We start from the raw sequence: 7,905 nt of genomic DNA, 5'->3' as shown, positions 1-7,905 counted from the left end.
AGGGGGCTGTGTGTGTGCTCATATGGTATATAGGGGGGCTGTGTGGGGCTCATACTGTATACAGGGGGCTGTGTGTGTGCTCATATGGTATATAGGGGGGCTGTGTGGGGCTCATACTGTATACAGGGGGCTGTGTGTGTGCTCATATGGTATATAGGGGGGCTGTGTGTGGGCTCATACGGTATATAGGGGGATGTTGGCATACTTAATTCTGCTCAATATTAAGTGATATAAATATTATTTTATATTAATTGTAGTTAATATTAATATTGAGCAGAACTAATTTCAGCCTTTCAGCCTATTGGTTCAGGCCCCCACAACAGTTACGTTCTCTCATGTGGCCCCTCTGGAAAATGAATTGCCCACCCCTGATATATACCATCATTTATTATCCAGTATATAGCACCTGATGTCTGTATAGCAGTATGTCCTATATCCCATCACATATTCTCCTGTATACTGGATGTCATATACTGTGCACAGACATCAGATGGTGCAGAGGAGAAGAAGTGACTGGTGTAATATCTAATGGCTGTACTCAAGGTGTAATGTGCACTAGTTACATATTAGCCTGTAGGTGGTATAATATATATACTATAGGCACAGACATCCCATATTATATACAGGATAATAGGAGGCGGGTATAATATCCAGAGCTAACAAGCCTCCCCTATTCCCTGGGCCTGTCCCGATTTGAGGGCTCAGTCCCGGCCCGGCTCAGCTCTTCTCCCGGCAGGGGCGCTGCTGGGCACTGGGCTTTTCCTCCAGACACGCAGGCTTTCCATGCTGTGTGTGACCCCTTGTAGCTCCGCCTCCCGCTCTCTGCTCCTCCCCGGCATCAGGGCAGAGGAATTCTACTGGGCAGAGACCGCACAGCATGAGGAGGTGAGGGGTCAGGGGGCGGGGCCAAGTCTGCGGAGGACATGACAACAAGGTGAGGTCCTGAGGTGAGGGGGGAGACCCGCAGCCTCTCCCATCTGTGGCTGCTGTTATTACAGGATGGGAGGGGGCTCATGCAATGTCACCAGCAGCTCTGCAGTCGGGACTAGGGGGGATGGGAGGGGATTTAGGGGCACTGCAGGGCTGACAGCTCTCCTGCGTACAGCCCATACTCTGCTGCTGATTGCAAACACCAGGCCCCACCACTGCCACTGGAGACATGATGGAGAAGAAGGGACTATATACATGTCATGTTGTGCCCGCTGTGTGTATGATGTGTGTGTGATGGTTGTGCCCGCTGTGTGTATGATGTCTGTGTGATGGTTGTGCCTGCTGTGTGTATGATGTCTGTGTGATGGTTGTGCCCGCTGTGTGTATGATGTCTGTGTGATGGTTGTGCCCGCTGTGTGTATGATGTCTGTGTGATGGTTGTGCCCGCTGTGTGTATGATGTCTGTGTGATGGTTGTGCCCGCTGTGTGTATGATGTCTGTGTGATGGTTGTGCCCGCTGTGTGTATGATGTCTGTGTGATGGTTGTGCCCGCTGTGTGTATGATGTCTGTCTGATGGTTGTGCCCGCTTTGTGTATGATGTCTGTCTGATGGTTGTGCCCGCTGTGTGTATGATGTCTGTCTGATGGTTGTGCCCGCTGTGTGTATGATGTCCGTGTGATGGTTGTGCCCGCTGTGTGTATGATGTCTGTGTGATGGTTGTGCCCGCTGTGTGTGTGATGGTTGTGCCCGCTGTGTGTATGATGTCTGTGTGATGGTTGTGCCCGCTGTGTGTATGATGTCCGTGTGATGGTTGTGCCCGCTGTGTGTATGATGTCCGTGTGATGGTTGTGCCCGCTGTGTGTATGATGTCCGTGTGATGGTTGTGCCCGCTGTGTGTTTGATGTCTGTGTGATGGTTGTGCCCGCAGTGTGTTTGATGTCTGTGTGATGGTTGTGCCCGCAGTGTGTATGATGTCTGTGTGATGGTTGTGCCCGCTGTGTGTATGATGTCCGTGTGATGGTTGTGCCCGCTGTGTGTATGATGTCTGTGTGATGGTTGTGCCCGCTGTGTGTGTGATGGTTGTGCCCGCTGTGTGTATGATGTCTGTGTGATGGTTGTGCCCGCTGTGTGTGTGATGGTTGTGCCCGCTGTGTGTATGATGTCTGTGTGATGGTTGTGCCCGCAGTGTGTATGATGTCTGTGTGATGGTTGTGCCCGCTGTGTGTATGATGTCTGTGTGATGGTTGTGCCCGCTGTGTGTATGATGTCTGTGTGATGGTTGTGCCCGCTGTGTGTATGATGTCTGTGTGATGGTTGTGCCCGCTGTGTGTGTGATGTCTGTGTGATGGTTGTGCCCGCTGTGTGTATGATGTCCGTGTGATGGTTGTGCCCGCTGTGTGTATGATGTCCGTGTGATGGTTGTGCCCGCTGTGTGTATGATGTCTGTGTGATGGTTGTGCCCGCTGTGTGTATGATGTCTGTGTGATGGTTGTGCCCGCTGTGTGTATGATGTCCGTGTGATTTTTAACATAGCTCTTTGAAATAGGCAGGGGTGGGAGATTAATTTTCCCAAGGGGCCACGTGAGAGACCGTGACTGTTGTGGAGCCTGAACCAATAGGTTCAAATTAATTCAGCTCAATATTAATATTAACTTATTAATGATATATTTTTTGTATATTTATATTATCACTTAATATTGAGCAGATTTAAGTATGCTGACATCCCCCTATATACAGTATGAGCCCCCACAAAACCCCGTACATACAGTATTAGCACACACCACCCCTACCTACGGTATGAGCCCTCGCATAGCCCCCAATATACAGTAAGAGCCACCACAAGAAAGCCAGATGTCGTATAATGAATCTACATAAAGATGAGAAAGTTCTGGCGGCTCCGACTGTGAATGAGGGAACAAAAAATAATCCTCAGGTCCCAACAAGAGATGAGCAGGACTCACAGATGAGGCCGCACTGCCCGGAAGATAAGAGACTCATGGCCTCCAGTCCAGCCGCCAGGTAGCACTGACCTGGACGCCCGACTGGAGGCCCCGGAATCCATCTGCTCATCTCTAGTCCCAGCTGCCCTGGATACAGTGGACAGTCCTGGATTTGGGTCTGGGCCTTGCAGTCTCGGCCGTCTGCTGAATTTCCCTCACTACCAGCGCCCCTCTGACAACTCCTCCTGCCGGGCGAGAAAGATAATGGTAAATGGGCGTGGATTGGAGTGTGACCAGGGGCGAGGCCAAAATTTGCCGCGCATAGCATCTTTCTGTCCCCCTTTCTGTTCTTCAAGAGTTGAGAGGTATGAATATGTGATGTCTGTATCCCAGTATATCGCTTACCATCACATATTATGCTGTATACTGGATGTGATGGACTTTGATACTGGCATCCAATGTTATACAGAGGATAATATGTCACTGGTGTAATATCTGATGTCTGTGCTCATAGTGTGGTATATAACTGTCACATGCTATTCTGTATGTAATATCTGATGTATGTAGTCATAATATATCTTATTCCAGTACAGATGAGCGAATTGATTCGCAGGACACTGGTCAAACAGTCCCGTCAGTAGTCTGTGGCCACCAGACCAGAGTCCCGCGAGCCTCCTCCTGCCTGCCGGCATCTCTGACTCCTCTTTTGATTATAGTCTTTGCATGATGTCATCTTTTTGGCGTGACACATACATGACATTGTGCCTGGCTACAAATCAAAGGCAGAGAAAGAGAATGGTGTCAGGTAGGAGGCTGTCAGGGCTCCTATCCAGCAGCCACTGAATATTCATCTGACCATTGGATCAGGGTCCTGCAAATGAAGTTGCTCATCTCTATATATCAGTCATATATTCTCCTATGTATATTGTATTGTATGTGGCATAATATGTTCACTGTGTGCACAGACATCAGATGGGACACACATGATAATTAGTGACTCGTACATCATATACTATAATGTGGAGTTGACTTTTACATTGATGACTTGCTCGATCAAGTATGTAGGAAATAATACACAAAATAATAATTCCTAGGTATCTATCTGGCAGACCTGTGCTTATGTGTGGCCACCTTTAGGCTGTGTGCCCACTATGCGTTTTTTAAGCGTTTCTGCAACGGCAATTCCGCTGCAGAAACGCTTAAAAAACGCTTGGTAGAAGGTCTGCTATGTTCCCCAATGATAATCCGCATCTGCTGTGCACATACTGCGGAAATTTCCGCTGCGGATTATCAATGCGGAAAAATCCGCCGCACTACCAATTATTTTGTGTAATCGCAGTGTTTTCGCCGCCATTGACTTGCATTGAATTGCATAATATCCGCATGACTACATGTGCACATGCGGATATTTAGCGATTCAATGTGCGGATGGTACCCGGATTTGGAGAAGAAGAGACTCTCCTCCAGACCCGGGTACCATAGTACCTGTAAAAAAAAAAGAATTAAAATAAAAAATATACATTATATTTACCTTCTGATGGTCCCCGGTCTCCATAGCGATGCGTCCTGGCTTCCTGGCAGCTCATGATGGTCTAAAAGGACCTGCCATGACGTCATTTAGTCATGTGACAGGTCACGCGACCGCTGACGTCGGCGGTCGCTTGACCTTTCACATGACTAAATGACGTCATGGCAGGTCCTTTTACACAACCGCGAGACATCGGGAAGACCGGACGCATCGGATAAGGAGACCAGGGGCCGTCAGAAGGTAAGTATAATATTTATTTTTTACCATTCTTTTACGGTCACACTATATAAATCCATACCGGTTGCATGGATTTATATAGTGTGACCAAGTTGTCAAGCACTTTCCAAGTGATGCTAAAATCGCTTGCAAAGCGCTTGACAACCCGCATGCGGAAATGCATGTGAAGAGCGCTTCACTTCTGCTTGTCCCTGGCAGGAAAACTCATAGAATCCGCATGCGTTTTTTCTGCCAGGGAGATGCAGAAACGCTCTGGAAAAATTCTCAGCATTTCTGCATTGTGGGCACTTAGCCTTACTCTGTTTAGGAGTGTAGAAAAGCACAGCGTACCTTGGATTACTTGCATTACACCTCTAACAACCTAAATGCGTTTTGTAGTGGTCAGACATTGTACATATTATGCTTATGTATTACCAGTTTTAAATGCTCACCTGAACTGGACCAAGTGCTGTCATTTTTCTCCACGGGCAGCACTTAGACAATACGTTTGTGTGAATATAGCCTATGAAGCAGCTGGTAATAAACATGTTGAAGGGGTTTTCTGCGAACAAAAGTATATTTTAATCAATAGATCTTGGAATAATAATAACTCCCACAATTGGATGTGTTTAAATAAAATGTCCCTGTGCTGAGATAATGTTATAAATGTGCCCCTGCTGTGTACTGTGTAATGGCTGTGTCTGACTGTGCAGGAACATGCTCTGATCATACCACAGCTACTGGGCAGGGGGGAAGCAAAAGAGTATATAGCATCGATTAAATCACTGCACACTCTAGTTTCAAGATGCAAACGATGGGTCAAAACGTTCATTTACTGTTGCATTATTCCCTGCACCTTAAATGTGTCTTATTGCATGTCTTCAAATAGACTTTAGTTTGCGTCATGAAACTAGAATGTGCGGTGATTTAATCTCCGCCGATTCTGGGGATTCCACATCCCGTGTACCTGCACCTTGACCTACAGACTGTGTGCACTCTAATCATCTATATATAAAGAGAGTATATATACATTACAGCAGGGGATCACAGCTGAGTCTTTCTTTGAGCTAAAATATTGTTTAAAAACAGGCATTGAAATGTTTTACTCACAAAAAGAATCCTCTGTGATCCCCTGCTATCCTGCCTGTATCCTCTTTTTCTCCCCCCTGCCCAGGAGATGTGGTATGATCAGACCATGTTCCTGCACGGTCAGACACAGCCATTACACAGTACACAGCAGGGGCACATTTATAAGATTATCTCAGCACAGGAACATTATTATATCACATCCAATTGTGGAAATTATTATTACTCCAAGACCTATTGATTAAAATATACTATTGTTTGTGGGAAAACGACCTTTAAGGATGGGCCGCTACTCATGGACCACTGCTGTGTGCTTGCCCCCAGGCTAAAATTTGCCAGCCAGCCCCTGCTAGCAGTGGTATTAGAATACACACTATACATGTTATTACATACAGCATCCTTTACCTATAAAAATTGTATATAATCTCTTCCACTTTTCTTTCCAGTGGGTGTAGTGACAAGATTATGGAGCAGTTGTCGGGACCAGTGCCGCCGCGAGCGACAACAGGGTAGGAAGAGTGGTGATGTGGCTCTTAAAAAGAAAGGCCATACCTATATTATGACCGGCTCCAGTTTTTGACCCTAGTCCTAGATTTTCACCCGTAAGTGGCTATCTTTTTCAGTTTTATTTGTTGTAATGGTTTGATTATTATTTTGCATATTAAAAATGCTTTTTTCTCTGTCATCCCTGACCTTACAGATCTGACTGGACCTAAAAGGGAAATACCTGTAGCCCGGAGGTGCTGGAAGCCAGAGAGGAATCTGAAATGGAGGCCGGAGCTGGGGGCCAGAAAGAAGAAGAGCCTGCGGAGAGCACCAGTACACCACAGCCCCTCGACACCTCCCCTCATGCACCAATAAGCCAGCATTGCTACCGCCCCCCCATCACTGGCGTACGTGACATGGGAATACCTGTGAGTGATGATGATGAGAGTTTTTGTCTAAGCCTGGCCCGTTATTTCAGGCACGTTCCCTTTTTATTGAGGCTGCAGACCAGGGCTACCCTCCAAATTGTTTTGTCTGCCGCTGCGCCACCAAATTCACCGATGGCCATCTTTTAATTCCTTGAAAGGTGGCAACTTTCTGAGGACAACCAAACCCGGTCATTAGACCCCCCAAGAAGGGCACTCAGCAGACCCACCATCACGGCAGCCACCACCTCCAGTGCCAGCATCACGGCAATCACCACCACCTCCAGTACCAGCATCACAGCAGCCATCACCACCACCTCCAGTCACAGCATCACAGCAACCACCACCAACTACAGTGGCACCATCACGGCAGCCACCTTCAGTGCCAGCATCTTGGCAGCCACCTCCATTACCAGCATCACGGCAGCCAACAACCCCCTCACCAGCATGTCTCTTGCCCCAATCACCCTTGTTTTGTTGGCATGATGGCCAAAACACAGAAGACAAGGACAGACAAAGATCTGAGATACAGGATTTGTGTGCTGAGATGCCGCCATAGTCACTGAAAGGTGTTGCATAGATGCGTATTATATGGACGCTATATGGATGGCATAAGCATGGTCCGTTTGCTGTGCTTTTTTCTTCTCGCACACATTGACTTGCATTGGCGAGTCTCGTCTGATATATGCAGCCACTTGCAGCATGCTGTGATATTTTTTTCTCAGTTAGATCCGAGCTGGAAAAAAAAAATCACAGATGAACACATAATCATTCAATAACAAGAGTCAGAGTGCAATCCAATTTTTTTTTATCAGATTGCACTCGTGTGATTTAAACGCAGATGAGTATGAGCCCTTAGACTCAGCCAAAAGATTGTAGACATAGAGTATATCTTATTGCTCTAATAGGCATCTAGTCATTCAACAGAGGCCATTAACTATATATTCTACATGCAGGGCTTGTGAATTGTCCATTATTAAAATAAACAGTATATAAAAAGCAGTGCAGGAGGCAGCAGTGAAGGACATGACAAATATTAATAACAATATGTAAAATAATCACAGGCTGCAATTACCCACCATATTTTTTCTTAAACCATGAAATCAACTTTTTCTTGCGGTTGTAAATTTGAAATGACAGTGATAGCTATTATGACATCACAAGGCACATGACATCATAGACATCACAATTGGAATAGAATGTATAAATTTCTACACTGCTGCCATCTTGTGTCACTATAACCTGACAGCTGGAAGAGGACGAGTCCAGGTAAGTAGCTCTTTACTTTTAAGC

The 7,905-nt window shown here is 46.4% G+C and overlaps 1 long non-coding RNA gene across 2 annotated transcripts; it reads left to right on the top strand.

Moving 5' to 3' along the window:
- The first annotated feature begins 891 nt into the window (after window positions 1–891).
- Window positions 892–7,622, top strand: LOC141184083 (uncharacterized). Of its 2 annotated transcripts, none has more exons than XR_012258872.1 (3): window positions 892–934; window positions 6,148–6,303; window positions 6,402–7,622. It is a non-coding gene; the product is annotated as an uncharacterized lncRNA (long non-coding RNA). The 2 variants fall into 2 exon arrangements; XR_012258871.1 differs by having other exon boundaries at window positions 896–947.
- The last annotated feature ends 283 nt before the right edge of the window (window positions 7,623–7,905 follow it).

This window comes from Phyllobates terribilis, unplaced genomic scaffold (genome assembly GCF_046119375.1).
Source record: "Phyllobates terribilis strain yellow unplaced genomic scaffold, ASM4611937v1 Scaffold_40__1_contigs__length_11209783, whole genome shotgun sequence".
Classification (NCBI taxonomy): Eukaryota; Metazoa; Chordata; class Amphibia; order Anura; family Dendrobatidae; genus Phyllobates; species Phyllobates terribilis.
The sequence above is the reverse complement of the archived record's forward strand: the minus strand, read 5'-3'. Positions and strand labels throughout refer to the sequence as shown.